This window comes from Temnothorax americanus, unplaced genomic scaffold, assembly GCF_048541705.1.
Source record: "Temnothorax americanus isolate GAGA-0224 unplaced genomic scaffold, ASM4854170v1 Scaffold48, whole genome shotgun sequence".
NCBI classification, from domain to species: Eukaryota; Metazoa; Arthropoda; class Insecta; order Hymenoptera; family Formicidae; genus Temnothorax; species Temnothorax americanus.
Genome location: NW_027509635.1, coordinates 180422 through 197996, shown reverse-complemented (window position 1 = coordinate 197996; position 17575 = coordinate 180422). Strand labels below are relative to the sequence as shown.

The following is a 17575-nucleotide window of genomic DNA, read 5'->3' as shown; positions in this document are numbered from 1 at the left end:
TTATTCTTTTTTTCCACCCCTTATACAACACAAAAAGGGAGCTATATACAGTTTAGTAGATAGAGAATTTATAGTTTCACCCGTGCATTATAACAATAAAAATTTAGAATTAATTATCAACATATTAATTGGCAATGGTTCACCTATTGATTAGGTGTTTTCACAGATCAATTTAATTCAGACAGAGAAAGTTAGTTTTTAATAAACCATTAAATGATAACAGCATAGTTAACAATAGCGACACCGATAGCTAAGATAGCAAAATGTTATAGCAATATGTTGTACTTATTCCTTTTATAAATGCTGCCACAGAACGCGTTGTTTCTATAATAAATAAATCAAAATTTGCAATACTGTGTGTCGTCTAAATAAGTTAAATAAATTTATAAAAATCCACAAGGATAGGAATTCTCGGTTTACAAAAAACAATGTAGTTTATAGTGCAAAGACTGCGACGCACAGTGGTCCAAAATCCAAAAAACTTGGGCCAAATATGAAGGCGTTTTTCAATTTAAATAAAACTTGGTATACAGAGGTTTTCGAGGTCGCTGAGTGCGAATCAAAAATCAAAATTACGAAAAACAAAATGGCGTATTCAATATGGCGGACATATATATTTAAAAAATATCAGATTTAGCCAAAACTTGGTATACAGGGGTTTTCGAGGTCACTGATTACGAATCAAAAGTCAAAATTATGAAAAATGGCGGATCCAATATGGCGGACATATATATTTATTTTAACATAAAAAATGTTTATTAATACGCTGCTACTTCTCTATTTATTAAAATATATATGAAAAAAATGCTTTAATTCTCATATACATTGTTATAGTTATTTTTTTCCATATTTTCATCTTTACACACTTAAATTAAATAAATTGATTAAATAATATAAAACACATTGCTTCCGCACATGCTCTGATTCACTTTTATTTTCTAAAATAATTGCGTGAATTTCGCGGCGACTTATATTTCCCGAATACATTGTGCTTCTATTCGGGTTGAACTAAGACAAAGAACTAACTACAAGGCATTATTGAGCTGTTGACAAACCATACATATACAACTGACATACTGCGATAAATAAACAAAAGAAGACAAAGAGACATTAGACTATCATCTAATGTCATTACTAATCTTATGAACTAGCAATATATGCGGTGTCGCTTTGTGTATACTTGGCGCGAGACACACTACCGCGTCTCTGAATTCTATCATTAGGCGCCACTACATTGTGCTTTATTTTGCAAGGACCAGCTATAAGCAGCTAATTCTTTTTTTATTCTATTTTTTTTCTATGCTTTGTAATCTTTGTTATAAAATAAGAAAGAATGCGTTACTCTGCGTCGCACTTTTTATATTGACAAATTTGTTCATATCCGTTTGTAAAATTTTTACTGTTTAAAGAATATATTATAAATGTTAATAAAAACATCATATTGCATTTTCTATTACAATATATGTTAAAATGAGACCTTATTAAGTTGTCATTCAAAGGAATTAAAAATTTATAGAATATATTATCATTGTGGGAGACAGCACAATGTCATAGTTGTAAAATGCTATGAAACGCGTGCATAAGATTATCTGACTTTGAGGAAGTATTTCAAAGTTGCAATGCATATTCATAAAATAATTATTGCATAAATTGGTTCACTAAACTTCTTCTTCTTCTTCTTAGGTTTAATGGCTCCTGCCTCTAGTACGAGGTCAATACGGCCAGTGTTTTTCATTGTTTGGTTACTATACGGTTGAGTGGCAAAGTCTATAAAAAGCAATTGCAAGCAGACAGTATCAGTCGCTATACTTTAAAAAATTTTTTTGTTTGGGCGGAACACGTCCGAACACGTTAAAACGTGTCGTCCGTGTCTACACGCGAAACACGTCCGGTTCACTAAACATTTAAGATAATAATATAATTTTATATTTGAATACTCTATTAAATATTTGAAAATTTGACTTTTGGCCAGGTTTTGGGGTTTTGGGACCACTGTGCGACGCCTCTTATGTGGGCCAAACCAAGAGACAGTTACGCATCATATCACAGAATAAAGGAACATCAAAACAACATAAAAATGGATCAGGCTAAACATTCAGTGACATCAGAACATATTATTACAGTTCAACCACATATTTGACTGAAATAATATTAGAATTCTGGATTCTGAGCTTAATTATCATAAACAATTGATTTCCAAACACTGCAAATCCAAGTGTGTTATTTTAGCTGAAGCTCTTCTTACACACATTTCTTGTTGACCTTTTAAATCACATCATTTAACACGATTGAACGCATTAACTTTTAATTTAATATGATTAACCGTGTTAGATGACGTAATTTAACACAAAAAACATGTAAAAAAAGTTTCAGTTTAATGTGTCATATTTTTAGCATGTAAATGCATGTAAAAATAACACACTTGGATCAGTGGAATTAATTTAAACAAAAACACGGAATTATTGAATGGTTCTTATTTTGACATTCTTAGGGAGCTTTCCAATACAGCCAAGATAAAACATGAAGTCTAAAAATATTTCGTTCTCATTATTTTGTTTTTCTCTTGTATAACGATTATATATTCTTTGTTCTGCGTTAGTCTGACACAAAACATCATACAGATAAGACGTTATCGGTTGATTATTAGAATCCTTTCCTTTTATTACATTGACCACTTATAAGTTTTAATCCTAGTTTATTATATATTTATATTTTGCCTGCATGGGGTTAGTTATTCTGTTTTTTGTATTTTATACATATATATAATGACCAATAAGTCGGGGCTCATACATACTCTAACTTCATTTTAAACTTTAATTTTAATAGTACGGAACTCCATTTTCGCACTTTATTATCAACAAAAGTTTTTATAACTGTTTATTAATTGCGACTTGTAATTTTAATTTCCAACCACACTTTTGACCGCCGTAATAATTGACTTATATGTTTAACCCTCCGTGTGTATACGTGGATCTACGGCGGCGTCTGTGCCAACATCTGCTCGTAACTTTAGAACCGGCAAGCCTACATGTTTGGCTCCCTCCTCTAAAAAAGTAGGAAGGAATCCAAGGACCCACACTGAACCAAAACTGTACATGAATGCAATAAAAGCATTCATTGTAGTAATAAAAAATTTATTAAAATTGATTCAATGAGTTATTTTATTATCATAATGATTTTGGGTTTATAAAAGAATAATTTAAATATTAAACTATTACTACAATTCATTGTAACAATAAATATGTACATTAAAAATCTGCCATGGATTTATTATAATAACGAAAGACTTTATTGAGTCAATAAATAATATAATTGAATCATGCATACGATTTTCATCGATATTTCGATACATTGGTTCAATAAATTCGGTTATTGAGCCAATGTACAAACTTTATTAATTTATAAAATAATACGTTAATATGATGAATGTATTTTATCACTTCTACGAAATTTTATGGTACACATTTAATGAATGAGTTTTTTTATTCCACTGAACACGTTCATTAGAAGAATGAACTTTTTCATTGGTTTAATTAAATGTTACATTAAGTTATGATATACTTGAGTACAGTATATTAATAAACAGTGATTTGTTATATTAATAAATCAAATTATTTGTTAATGAAAAATATTCAATGTCATCTTATATTATCAATTAAAAGTTCAATGAATTTCAAGTCAATGAGCTCATTCACTGATACTACGAACAATATTTTTTTTAGTGCAAAAAGCCGAGCAAATCAAATCTTGCACGGACGTTTTAGACCCAAGTATACACTCGACATAGTTTTTATCTGTAGAGGGAGTTTTCTTAGCGCCGGCGCCGGACGGCACTACTGCCGGACACATAAACTTTAAAACTAGAAATGCCACAGAGCAGTTTGTACCCGCGGAAAGTACGGGGGGACGGAACGAAAGAACCATGCACGTTTCGACTTGCTTCAGTCGTGCACGCAGTAACTATAAGAGCGGTTGATTGTCGCGTTTGGTAGGAAAACGTTGCATCCTCTAAGGCGGAGATTGCTATTTCTATCAAGTTATCGTGATGAATATTATTTTAAATAGTTTTTTATGCAATTTGATAAGTATTTTACAAATTTTGTTTGCCTAACTTGTGTTGCCCAACTTATTAGACATAGTTTTACACAGTTTGTTTTATTTTTTGCGTATGTTGTTTTATTTTTTGCTTAGGCTTGTGCTGATATTCCTTGGTGTCGAACAAAGCTTTGTCCCCTATTCTTGAACGTTTAAAATATTAGCATTTTTAAAAACTATTGGCAGTAGACATCAAGATTTGACCTCCAATTCTACGAAAACCTTGAAGTTTCTAGTCATCCTAAATTTGTTTTTAATAACACTGTTGAGATGACTTTAAACGTTCTACCGTCTACAAGCAATGCTCAAAATGTTTACAACAACATTCTTAAACTATCCCTTTTGCTTGATGCTGCAAAAAAGCGGTCTGAGTCAAGGAAAAGAAAGTCCAAAAAAAGTAAAATACTCACCTCATTTCCTTATAAATTAATAGCAGAAGAGAAAGAAAATGAAAAAAGAAGTTAAAGAGAAAAAGAAAAAACTTAAAAAAGCAATTTAAAAAGACAGATCACACACAGCAAGAGAAAATCAAGAAAACTACGAAGTGTTGATATCAAAACTATGAACAAACAGACAGTTCGTGTAGTTTGCTTAGAGGACAATGATGAGGACTGGATTCAATGTTTCATTTGCCAGAGATGGGCTCACGAGGCTTGTGTTGATATCCCCGAGAATTCAGGTAATTATATTTGTGATAGATGTAAACCATTTTGAGACTGTCCGACGTTACAGTTCTTATTTTACCTATGTCCGGTACTAAGTGCCATTTTTCGTTCTTTTAAAACCGTATACCAAAGTTTGGAGTTAGTTTTGGCTGATTAATAAGGCAACGTTGATTATTTTGTTTCTTTAATTTTGATGTCTATGATTGTTAACTTGTCCTAAATGCAAAATAAAATACTAAAGTTTATGTTTTTTATTTATCCAATGAAAACCTTAGGTGTCCGCCACTAGAGAAACTCCCTCTAAGTAACAATGTTGCTTCTCTAGTTTAGTTATTCCCAAAAAATTGAATTTTGGACAGTGGCCGAAGTTTGGCAGAGGAATTTTTTTTAACATATATTACATAAATTTGTAATAAATTTTAAAAAAATGTCATATATGCCATAATATAAATAATTGTATCTTTAATTTTTCATTTATCAACGATCTTTCCTACCTAAAAAGTACCATTTTGACTCTCCTAAATAATTAAACTTTTTTGAAGATATTAACTGCATTATATTTTTTTTTAACACTTCCCTCTGAAGTAAAAAACCTTAAAAGGATTTTTTTTACTGCCTAGAAAAAAAATTGTGAATTTTTAAAGAAATTCACCTCTTTCCTTTATTCTTATTCAAAGTTTATATATATATATATATATATATATATATATATATATATATTAAAAATAAACTATTAAATAAATAATGTTTATCAAAATGACTATAAAATCGTCAACTACACTGTAGATGTTTTGTGATTTTTTTCAGATTTTTAAAAATACTTAAAGTAGAGAAAATAACGTCGAACGCGACAGACTCACGTATGCACTGGGAAGGTTAAAAGAAAACATACAGACGGAGGGTTAAGATTGACTATCAGCCATTATCTCTCAATATCTATTTCGACATAATGCGTTTGATCCCGACGACTTATTAAAATTATTTATTTATAAGATTAATTTTTTATTTCTGCTAATAACTTTTTCTATATTTATTGTAATGTAATTTTAGCGATTTAATCTATGTTCTAATAAAGACTAAAAGTAAATCGAAACGTAAACGATTGTTATTCTCGCTTAATAAATTTTTATATTAAAAAATTTATATTAAACAAATATCTATTTTTGTTTTGCTCAAAAGATTGGCTGTGCAACATTCCGATTTTTAATGTTTTTAAATATGTGTGTTAAAATATATTATTAATATGTGGTAAAATTAATTATACATTATGAAATATTGTTTCAAACTAACACATACACTCGCTTTTAAATTTTTTTATAGTTTTTGTTAAAGAAATCAATATAAATATATATATATTTGCTGCAAAAAAATTGTAACATGTTTTTATTAACTTTTAGAACAAGCCCGACATCTAATAAAAATTTGTTTAGGAAATTCATCCAGCAGTTATTTTTATCACTTTGAAAAACAAACATTTTTATTAGTATTACATTCTGTAGACTCCACGATTTCTTTCTTAGACACCTAATAGACCGGGATAAGAAACAAAAACTAACCGTGTATGGACTGACGGTTTGTCGATCAGCAAGCGGGCTATACTGACAGGTTTACTTTGCATGTTTCACTACACAAATGTAATGATATTGTAAGAGAAATTGTAAGAAACCTTCCAGATGGTTTATCTCTTTACCAGACTCGCGGCAATAAATTCGGGATCGTCATACGCCAGAGGTCCTAAAAGTAATTAATCTTAGATAATAAACATTAGTCTCATACACTTGGGCATTTGTACTCGCGTCAGCAAGGCTAATCGAAAAGGAAATTAGTGTGTGTGTGTGTGTGTGTGTGTGTGTGTGTGTGCGTGTGTGTGTATGTAACGTTTTGTTGTCCGTTTATGCTCTAACTTCCGTAATTTTTTAGATATCGGGATGCATTTTTTTTTTTTTTTTAATCGATAGAGTATCATGTAAGGAAGGTTGGGATTGAATTTGGCGATGATCGGTAAAGCGGTTATTTTTTAATAAAATTTAGAATTTTTGTAGAAATGTTTGTGATTGCTCTAACTTCCGCAAATTTTTAGATATTGGTCTATTTCTAATTTTATTATATTCTTCAGTCTTTTTTACCCCAAATTTCACATATAATTCTTTAAGATTTGGTTGATTAGATCATGAAGTAGTATAAGGAGACATGACTCCGTAGTCACGAAGTGGTCACAAAAAATGTTCCGTATGGAGGAATGTTCGCTAAATGGAATAGCTTGCAACATTTCGTCGCCATCTTGAAATTGTGATAGCTGTTGAGACACGAAAAGGTTAGAAACACATGATCACACGTGTATACGGTAATAAATGTAAAATATATCAGAAATGTGTTTCATAAGTAAATATAATATTTTATAAACGTATAAAAACGTTTTTCATTGGGCCTATACTAAAATAAATAATAATACGCGTAAGTATATATTATATAATTATAAATAAGCAAAAATAAATGTTAAAATTAAAATGAAATATATAATTTAAATACCTTTACCTTAATTAAAATTAATATAATTAAATATATTTCAGAAAGACGAATCCCGGATACAAGTAGAGAAGCATAAGGAATTTAAGAATAAAACACAATGGAACATAAGAATAGACATATATATTTTAAATATTTGCAAGATAATTTGGAGTTGATAACTCTTCCGTCTACAGAGTGGAGTTATTCAAGAGGAAATGAAAAGTTTTTTGGTTTCCAAAAAGTAGAAAGTGATTATAGTGTAAAAAAAAGAATTGCTTTTTTATCAAATGGACAGGTTAATATTTATATAAATGATGAAATTCATTCTCTTTCAAAATTTATTGTAATTGTAAATATTGAAGAATTAAATGAATTGTTACAAGTTGTTGATAAATTATAAGAAAAACAGATTTAAAAAACTAAAAATTAAAAAATTAAAAAATTTAATAAAAAGGCAAAAAACAAATTAACAAACAAATTGTTTAAAAAAAAAGACTCGACTGCTGCCTAACCGGGTTAAATTAAAAATGCAGAAAATAAAAATTAATAAATAAAAACACTTATAAAAAAAATAAATTTAATAACTAAAATTTAAAATAAAATTTAAAAAAAATTAAAAACAAAAACTTATATAAAAATTTAAAAACAAAAAATTATACAAAAACAAATTTAACCAAAAACAAAAACAAAAAATAAAAAAAATTTAAAAACTTAGAAAAAAAATTAAAAACAAAAACTTATAATAAAAATTAAAAAAAATTTCAAAACAAAAATTTATAAAAAATTTAAAAACAAAAACTTATAATAAAAAAAATTTAAAAACAAAAACTTATAATAAATAAATTTAATTAAAAAAATTAAAAACAAAACAATTTAAATAAAAATTAGAAACAAAAAATTAAACAATAAAAAAATTGTTAAAAAAAAAAAACTCCCGACTGCTGCCTAACTAGGTTAAATTAAATGCAGAAAATAAAAATTAAAAAAATTTAATAACTGCAATTTAAAAAAGGAAAAAACAAAATTTAAAAACAATAACTTATACAAAAATTTAACCAAAAACAGGTTTATTTGGTAATAAAAATGTATATATATATATATATATATAATACACATATAATAATAAGTATAAAATACAAAATTAAAAACTTCTAAAAAAATTTAAAATAATATTAATTATAAAATATTTATATATTATATATTTATATAATAATTACCATATTATTTTAATACAATTGACACACTATTAGGAAATATTATCTAATAACAAATATGATTGAAAATATATACAAATACTTGATTACTTACTACAATTTATTCTTCTTATTATTATATTAGGCATTACAGATATAATTATTAATTGCATATTTTAAAAGAGCAGTCGGAAGACGCTACGCCAAGTGTTTCTCAATCACGTTTTAGATGTCAAAGAAAATTCTGTATTTAAGTTGTTTAACTGCGTATATATACAAAAAAAGAGAAGCAAAAATATATGTTGAAATATTAAGTATAAAATTTGGCGTGGCGTCTCCCGACTGCTCTTTTAAATAATTCAATTAATAATTATATCTGTAATGCCTAATATAATAATAAGAAGAATAAATTGTAGTAAGTAATCAAGTATTTGTATATATTTTCAATCATATTTGTTATTAGATAATATTTCCTAATAGTGTGTCAATTGTATTAATAAAATATGGTAATTATTATATAAATATATAATATATAAATATTTTATAATTAATATTATTTTAAATTTTTAGAAAAGTTTTTAATTTTGTATTTTATACTTATTATTATATGTGTATTATATATATATACATTTTTATTACCAAATAAACCTGTTTTTGGTTAAATTTTTGTATAAGTTATTGTTTTTAAATTTTTTTATATAAGTTTTTGTTTTTAACAATTTTAAATTTTGTTTTTACTTTTTTTAAATTGCAGTTATTAAATTTTTTTAATTTTTATTTTTTGCATTTAATTTAACCTAGTTAGGCAGCAGTCGGGAGTTTTTTTTTAAAACAATTTTTTTATTGTTTAATTTTTTGTTCCTAATTTTTATTTAAATTATGTTTTGTTTTTAATTTTTTTAATTAAATTTATTTATTATAAGTTTTTGTTTTTAAATTTTTTTTATAAATTTTTGTTTTTAAATTTTTTTAAATTTTTATTATAAGTTTTTGTTTTTAATTTTTTTCTAAGTTTTTAAATTTTTTTTATTTTTTGTTTTTGTTTTTGGTTAAATTTGTTTTTGTATAATTTTTTGTTTTTAAATTTTTATATAAGTTTCTGTTTTTAATTTTGTTTTTAAATTGTATTTTAAATTTTAGTTATTATATTTATTTTTTTTATAAGTGTTTTTATTTATTAATTTTTATTTTCTGCATTTTTAATTTAACCTGGTTAGGCAGCAGTCGAGTCTTTTTTTTTTTTAACAATTTGTTTGTTAATTTGTTTTCTGCCTTTTTATTAAATTTTTTAAGTTTTTAATTTTTAGTTTTTTAAATCTGTTTTTTTACTAATTAATTTTTTGGTTTTTATTTATTTTATATTATTATAATTTTTGTTTACTCATCTTTTTGCTGCTGTTGCGAGATTTTAATTATTTATTTATTTTATACTTTTAAAAGCAATACATATATTTCTATGCTATGCAGAAACGAAAATATAGGTACTATAGGCATAATCTAAATCTTATACACAATAGTATGAGATTAATTATGACTTAAGTAATTTTCTCTATCTTTTTAACATTTTTAATGATTTTTATTTATATATATAATAAATTTACAATTATATAACCATATATATAGGGTATTAGGTAATAATAAGCGGACCACTTCTCGTGGACAGGAAGAGTGATTTAAACTGAATCAAATTAAACGTCTTTTGTCGTACTGTAAGTTTCTCAATAATTAATAAGAAATTAATTAATAAAGATAAGAGAATTAATCAGTGTGCATCCACACGATTTGCCGAGAAGGAGCAGCCCAACGTTTACGTTACTATGTGCATAGCGAAATATTATGAAAGAGGAGTGCTTTATAAACAATAATGACAATGAGTGTCACTTATGTATAGTTAATAATTTTTGTTATAAACATTAGCGTTCCTCCTAATGTCTCGTCGCGGCCTAATAGCAACATAAACATTTGACTGCTCCTTCTCGTCGAATCGCACAAACGCATCTTGATTCGCGTGTCTTTAATAATTATTTTATTATTAATTATTGAAATACTTACAAAACAGTAAGACTTCGATTCAGTTTTACCCGCTCTAGCTGCCCATCACGAGCAGTGATCCGCTTAATTATTACTTGACACCCTGTATGTATACACACATATAAGATACCTGATACCACATGGTATTTCCGAGGAAATGATTCAATAAACAAACTTGTATTAGGCAGTGTATTACTGTTTATCACACTATTTATTATATTTTTGGTAATTCTTCAGTTTAGCTACAGCAGCACAAAAAACGATGAACTTAGGTTCATTCGACGCGTTTTTGCACGAAACGAAAGAATCTGGCAGAAAAAAGTGTCGCTCTGCCCCGCGACGCGAGATATTAATTGTTAAAGTTGACAGGAATCAGGTTATGATTCCTGTCATACCGACGAGATGCAGCGACTAACGACCATGCCCTGCGGCCACATGCGCATGCTCAGTGGTCGCACGCGCATGCAAAGTGAAATATAGCAGCTATTTTGAATATTGAAAGGCATAAATAACTAATATATATGTCGAAATAGTTCACGCATACACTTCCACGCGAAACTAGGTCCACCCCCACCACCCCCCTGCTTTGGGGGGATGTGCGGTAGCCCGTTCCTTGTTTACGTGTATACTGTTTATGCATACACAATATATATGTCAAAATAGTTCACGCATACACTTTCCACGCGAACCTAGGTCCACCCCCACCCTCCCCCTGCTTTCGGGGGATGTGCGGTAGCCCCTTTCTCGCTTACGTGTGTACTGTTTATGCACACACAATATATATGTCGCTACCGCACATCCCCTGAAAGCAGGGGGAGGGTGGGGGTGAACCTAGGTTCGCGTGGAAAGTGTATGCGTGAACTATTACGACATATATATTGTGTATGCATAAACAGTATACACGTAAACAAGAAACGGGCTACCGCACATCCCCCGAAAGCAGGGGGAGGGTGGGGGTGGACCTAGGTTCGCGTGGAAAGTGTATGCGTGAACTATTTCGACATATATATTGTGTATGCATAAACAGTATACACGTAAACAAGGAACGGGCTACCGCACATCCCCCGAAAGCAGGGGGAGGGTGGGGGTGGACCTAGGTTCGCGTGGAAAGTGTATGCGTGAACTATTTCGACATATATATTGTGTATGCATAAACAGTATACACGTAAACAAGGAACGGGCTACCGCACATCCCCCGAAAGCAGGGGGAGGGTGGGGGTGGACCTAGGTTCGCGTGGAAAGTGTATGCGTGAACTATTTCGACATATATATTGTGTATGCATAAACAGTATACACGTAAACAAGAAACGGGCTACCGCACATCCCCCGAAAGCAGGGGGAGGGTGGGGGTGGACCTAGGTTCGCGTGGAAAGTGTATGCGTGAACTTTTCAATACTCAAAATAGCTGCTATATTTTCCAAACTTTTTTTGTTTATAACTTTTTAACGTGTAACGAGCGACGGCTAAAACCTTCCGAAGGTCATTCAGGAGGGTGACCTTGACAACATATGTCAAGGTCAAGGTCATTGGGGCTGGATCCGCTATTATACATATTTACCAAGTGTTTAAAACGCGTCATCTAACTTATGTACAATAGATTAAATGACGCTTTGTTTTTAACGAAAATCACAACTTCTATAAAGCAGGACATACACACGTGTGTGTGTGCCCTGCTTTAACGAAAATCATTAAACAGATAAATCGTGCAGAATAACCAAGCATCTCGATTCAAGCAATTAGGTCTCACGCTTGGAGTTTCTTTAATTTAATTATGCGGGGGAAGCACACACACACACACACACACACACACACACACACACACACACACACACACACACACACACACACACACACACACGGGGGTGCGAGGGGGGCCTTCGGCGAAATTATAAAGCACATGCATGCTTCCCACGCATAATTAAACTAAAGAAACTCTCAGCGTGAGACCTAACTGCTTGAATCGAGATGCTTGGTTATTCTGCACGATTGATTCATTTAAAATTGGCGCAGTTTTACATGCGCGTGCGACAACTGAGCATGCGCATGTGGCCGCAGGGCACGTTTAGTGTTGCTACATGTCGTCGGTATGACAGGAATCATAACCTGATTCCTGTCAACTTTAACGATTAATATCTCGCGTCGCGGGGCAGAGCGACATTTTTTTCTGCCAGATTCTTTCGTTTCGTGCAAAAACGCGTCGAATGAACCTAAGTTCATCGTTTTTTGTGCTGCTGTAGCTAAACTGAAGAATTACCATATTTTTATTTAATTTTGTGAAGATTAAGCTTGTATAAACAAACCTAACCTCTAACTACCGGCCAAATATGACATGTGAGCAATAAAGCAGCCAGCGCGCGCGATAACATCGTGCACGCCGCGCGATATCCAATGAGCGTGCAGCGATGAATAGAAAAGCTATACGTTCTGTCGAAGCCCATAGAGGCAACTAAAATCTCACTAAAATTCCCCATGTGGATGCATGTCATTGGTTAATCAATTTCCTCTGTAACTCAGTCGATAGCCAATAAGAGAACATATAAATGTAATATATCGTTTTTTCGCTTTTTTATTAACTCAAAGATTAATGATAATTATACGCTATAAACCCTGCTTGATCAATAAGAAACTTATATACGGAAGCACATATAAAAGTATGTTGTAGTTATCGAGAACTAAGGTAACAAAAAGATTCGGCCTCCGTGAAACGCATACTCCCTTGTCTTCGCCAACCGAAGGTTGGCAGCAGTCGGGAGAAAAAAGAAACAATCGTGAAATTAAGATAGCTTAAATGTAAATTTAATTGTAATATGTAATATTTATTTCGATAGTTCAATTCATATTAGATACTGAAATTGTTATATTTGTACGATCATGAAAGATCAAAGAGTATCATATCAGGTATTATGTTATTTTAATGTAAATTATGTATACATATTTTTACGTGTAGTATAATTATGTATATATATATATATATATATGTATATATATATATATATACACATATGTGATTTTTATAAAGAAATTAAAAATTAAATAAATGTTAAACAAATTATTTTATAAAATAATTGTATTATAAAATAAAATTGTGTGCTTTTTAGTTTCTAAAATAAACATTTTGTTTAACTTGGTATTAAACTTACAAAAAATATAGGTATAAAATATATGTATATTATAATTATAAACAATTAATGTTTTCAAAAAACAAGTTTTTATTATTTTTTTAGTTTTATATTCTTTTTGTAAAAATGCATTTTCTTTAATAATATCTTCGGACTTGAAGTGCAACTCACAAATTCTACTACCTTTTTTTATTTGTACATTTTTTGTACACATAATATTTTACCATGAGATAAACATATCATTCTATAAAAAAAATTAAATTTTTGTTTTGAAATAAAATAAATAACATAAAAGGCATGTTTGTTTATTACTGACAGTTCATTGCCAGTACTGTAAATCTATAGTTTATGTCATGCACATTATAGATTTTCAGTACTGACAGTGAACTGTCAGTAATAAACAAATATGCTTAAAATAAATATACTCTTAAGCTTACAGCACACAATGCTATTTATTACTTGCCGGCTCCTGTACTAGCGAATCAATAGACAGAGTTGATAATCATTTTGTCTGCCAATTCGCTAGCACAAGAGCTTGCAAGCAATTTAGCAGGCAAAAAAGCATCGTGTGTGCTATAGGCTTCACTGTTTTTTAAACAAAACAATTTCCGTCGCCAGCGAATAATTCAAAATAAGTCGTTTTATTTTCGACCCAATGCTTATTTTCACTGTTTTTTATTCTAACTGTAGAAAAAACTTGAAACAAAGTACTTCTTTAAATATAAATACTTACTGTACGAGGTGTAAACAAACTTTTCTTTTCGTCTCCTTTTCTGCCTCCTCTGCTGCTGCATCCTTTAACGCAACAAGCCATTTTTTTCAGAATTTACTTTATCTATAATGTAATCAAAATTAAGAGCATTAAACTTGAGACATCTAAAGTAAAACATCTATTATGAGTAAAAAGTTGAAAATATTAATACAGCAAAAATATACTATTTATATTAATGTGTGTTTGGACTTAGAAAATATACAAAATCTAATTAATAATAACAAAAAAAATATTGCTCAAAATTAAATATTAATAATTACTTAATTTAATATACATGGAAATAATTTTAGGTTATAAAAGCTTCTTCTTCCTTACCTCTTAACGAAGCTGGCACTTGATTTCTGTCACACAAGATGACACAATACGGCCTGATACGGCCACAATTTTTAAGTCCTTTTGGGACGAATTGACCAAATGCGATTGCATCAGTAACCTTTACAAATCAACAGATTCACACATTGCACATTGCACATATAAAACCTGTTCGTTTTCGTTACACTTTTGAACTAGTGCAAGCAAGTGCAAGTGCAATAGGTTAGAATGAAACAAATATACTTTTCTCTTGTTCTAACTTATTGGTGGAAAGATGGCGACGAAATGTTGCAAGTTATTCCGTTCAGCGAACTTCCCCTCTACACAGAACATTTTTCGTGACCATCTTTTGCTTCTTGACACTATCTAATCATGTCTCCTTATACTACTTCATGGATTAGATCCAGCTTTATATGCGATCAAAGGTCTATATGCGAAAGTTCATATATATGGACCATGTAGCCTGAACTCCCAAAGTCAATATCAATTTGACATTGCGTCAATTGTAAAACCCCACTTGTGCTTCTAAGCTGACCCTTTTTCAATTCATAAAAAGGTTAAATTTAAAATGAAAAAAAGTGTGCAAATTAGAAATTTGCACATTGCTTCCTCATCATTACAGATCGCTACCATTGCTCCTATTTTATTTCGCTCATAAAGCTTCCTCTATGAGGAAGCCAAACTAATAAATACTAATAATTACGCATCAAATAAAATACAAGCTTCCTCATAAAAAGAGCTTTGTGAGCAAAATAAAATAGGAGCTATCCCAGGTAGCAGACAGTCGTCATAATGACGTGATTTTTACGTCATTTTATGACGTATGTTACGTCATTTATTCCTAGAGTTTAACGTAAAAATGACGTATTTTACACGGTCCTAAGTCACATCCCAAAGACGTCATTTTCTGACGTTTTATTGACGGCAAAAATAGGTCCAATGTACGACATACCGGTTTCTAGAAATGTTTTTTATGAAATTAAAATTTTAAATTGTCTACTTGATAAACGTTTATAAAAATATATTCTTTTTCTTTATTTAAGAAAAAAAAGCTTTTTTAACTGTTTCGTTACATGCCATGTGCATATAGCCGCTCTCTCAAGGCGGTCACCCATTCTAGTACAGTACCGCGTCGGAGTCGCTTGACTTCGATGATCCAGTGGACAGTGACGATCTTCTCACCCTGATGCTTCCTTATTAACTGTACTTGTGTATAACAGGTACATCTTTAAAGTGTTAAAAAATTATGTAATGATATCTTCTTGATAGTTCTAACACTGCATGAAGTAGTTGTCAGAAAACTATAATTACACACGCAACTAGATCCACTTATACCATAAATTCACCACGTCAATCATAAAGTTACGAAACACTTTATAAATGTAGGAATATACCTGTGAAAAATATTGTGAAAAATATGTCATTTTTACGTTAAACTTTAGGAATAAATGACGTAACATGCGTCATAAAATGACGTAAGAATCACGTCATTATGACGACTGTCTGCTATCTGGGTAGTCAATTAAACGTCTATATAATGTCATTTTACAAAGTCTGTTTGACGTATTAAAACATGACGTTAAATATACGTCACTTAATCGACGAATGACGTTACTGATCAATTATGACCAAATATTGACGTCAAAATGACGAGTGCTTGCTACCTGGGATGGTAGCGATCTGTAATGATAAGGAAGCAATGTGCAAGTTTCTAATTTGCACACTTTTTTGTTAATATTGTCTTATTAAGGATCAATCGAATTGACGGAATCGACGGACTAGACTAACTGAGAAATTAATAAAATAAAACAACATTTAAAAATCTTAAAAAATTTAGACTTTATCCTAATGGCGTTATCCCCGTCTATTTTCCTTATATAGAATTTCCATACTTATTATTATATAGTACTTACTCATTCCTCTTTTTTCCAGATTATTCCCATAATCCACCGCTATCCTGAAGGAAATAGATTAATTTATACGCGGCGATTAAACTTTGTTTTTAATTTTGTAAGTTAAGATTCTAATGTATTTGCGTTATTCTTTTAATTATGTTTATTTATTAAGTTCGATTCTTTGTGAGCCTCTTAAGGGGTCATATACGTTTCTCGGCTCTAAAAAGTGGTTGAGGGATTGCCAGAAAACTATTAGACCAATTCAGTTGAATCTTTTTTATTGTGAAGAGTGTCTTTTGCTGGAAAGAAAACATACACTAAAAAAAAAATAAAAAAATAAATGTAGCGGTTTCTCGTTTTTCTCGAAACACCATTTTTCAAAACGGTGGGCATGATAACTGCCTCAGCATTCGTCCAATTAACTTCATTTTTGTATACATATTCCTAATGAGATTCTTTATTGTGTCAAGAGGGATTTTTCAAAAAAAAATTACGGAAATGGTCACACTTTCAAAAAATTGTCGTGATTTTTTCTGAAAAAATTGTTACATTTTTTATTATTATTAAAACATGATTGAACTTATCAATAAAAATCTTCGTGACACGATAAAGAATCTCTAAGGGAAACCGCGTCTTGTCGCAAATACTTGCTAAATCGTTTTGTTATCACAAAAACGTGATTCCCTAAAAATTTAGAGAGAATCGCTCTTTGCTATCGATTGCAGTAAAATAAATTATTAATAAAAAATTAATAATAATTAAGGGAAACCGCGTCTTGTCGCAAATACTTGTTAAATCGTTTTGTTGTCACATAAGAACGTGATTTCCTAAAAATTTGGAGAGAATCACTCTTTGCTATATTCTACAGTTATTTATCAAATAATCAATAACAATTAAAACATATTTTTATGTTAAATTAATGAAAAAACAGTTTGAATATTGTTAAAAAATATTATATTTAATCTTTATTAATTAATTTTAAATC

The 17575-nt window shown here is 29.9% G+C and overlaps 1 long non-coding RNA gene across 4 annotated transcripts in view; it reads right to left on the bottom strand.

Annotated features, from left to right (window-relative positions):
• LOC143903526 (uncharacterized) overlaps positions 1-15002 on the bottom strand; it is a 45981-nt gene extending 30979 nt beyond the window's left edge. The window contains exons 1-3 of one of the 4 annotated variants that reach the window (XR_013258735.1): positions 14699-15001; positions 14345-14446; positions 6334-6494 (exon numbers count right to left, since the gene is read on the bottom strand). This is a non-coding gene — a long non-coding RNA (uncharacterized LOC143903526). Of the gene's footprint in view, positions 1-6333; positions 6495-13834; positions 13856-14344; positions 14447-14698 lie in introns of those variants that run through there. The other 3 variants (XR_013258734.1, XR_013258736.1, XR_013258733.1) reach the window with 3 other exon arrangements.
• Positions 15003-17575: the final 2573 nt, after the last annotated feature.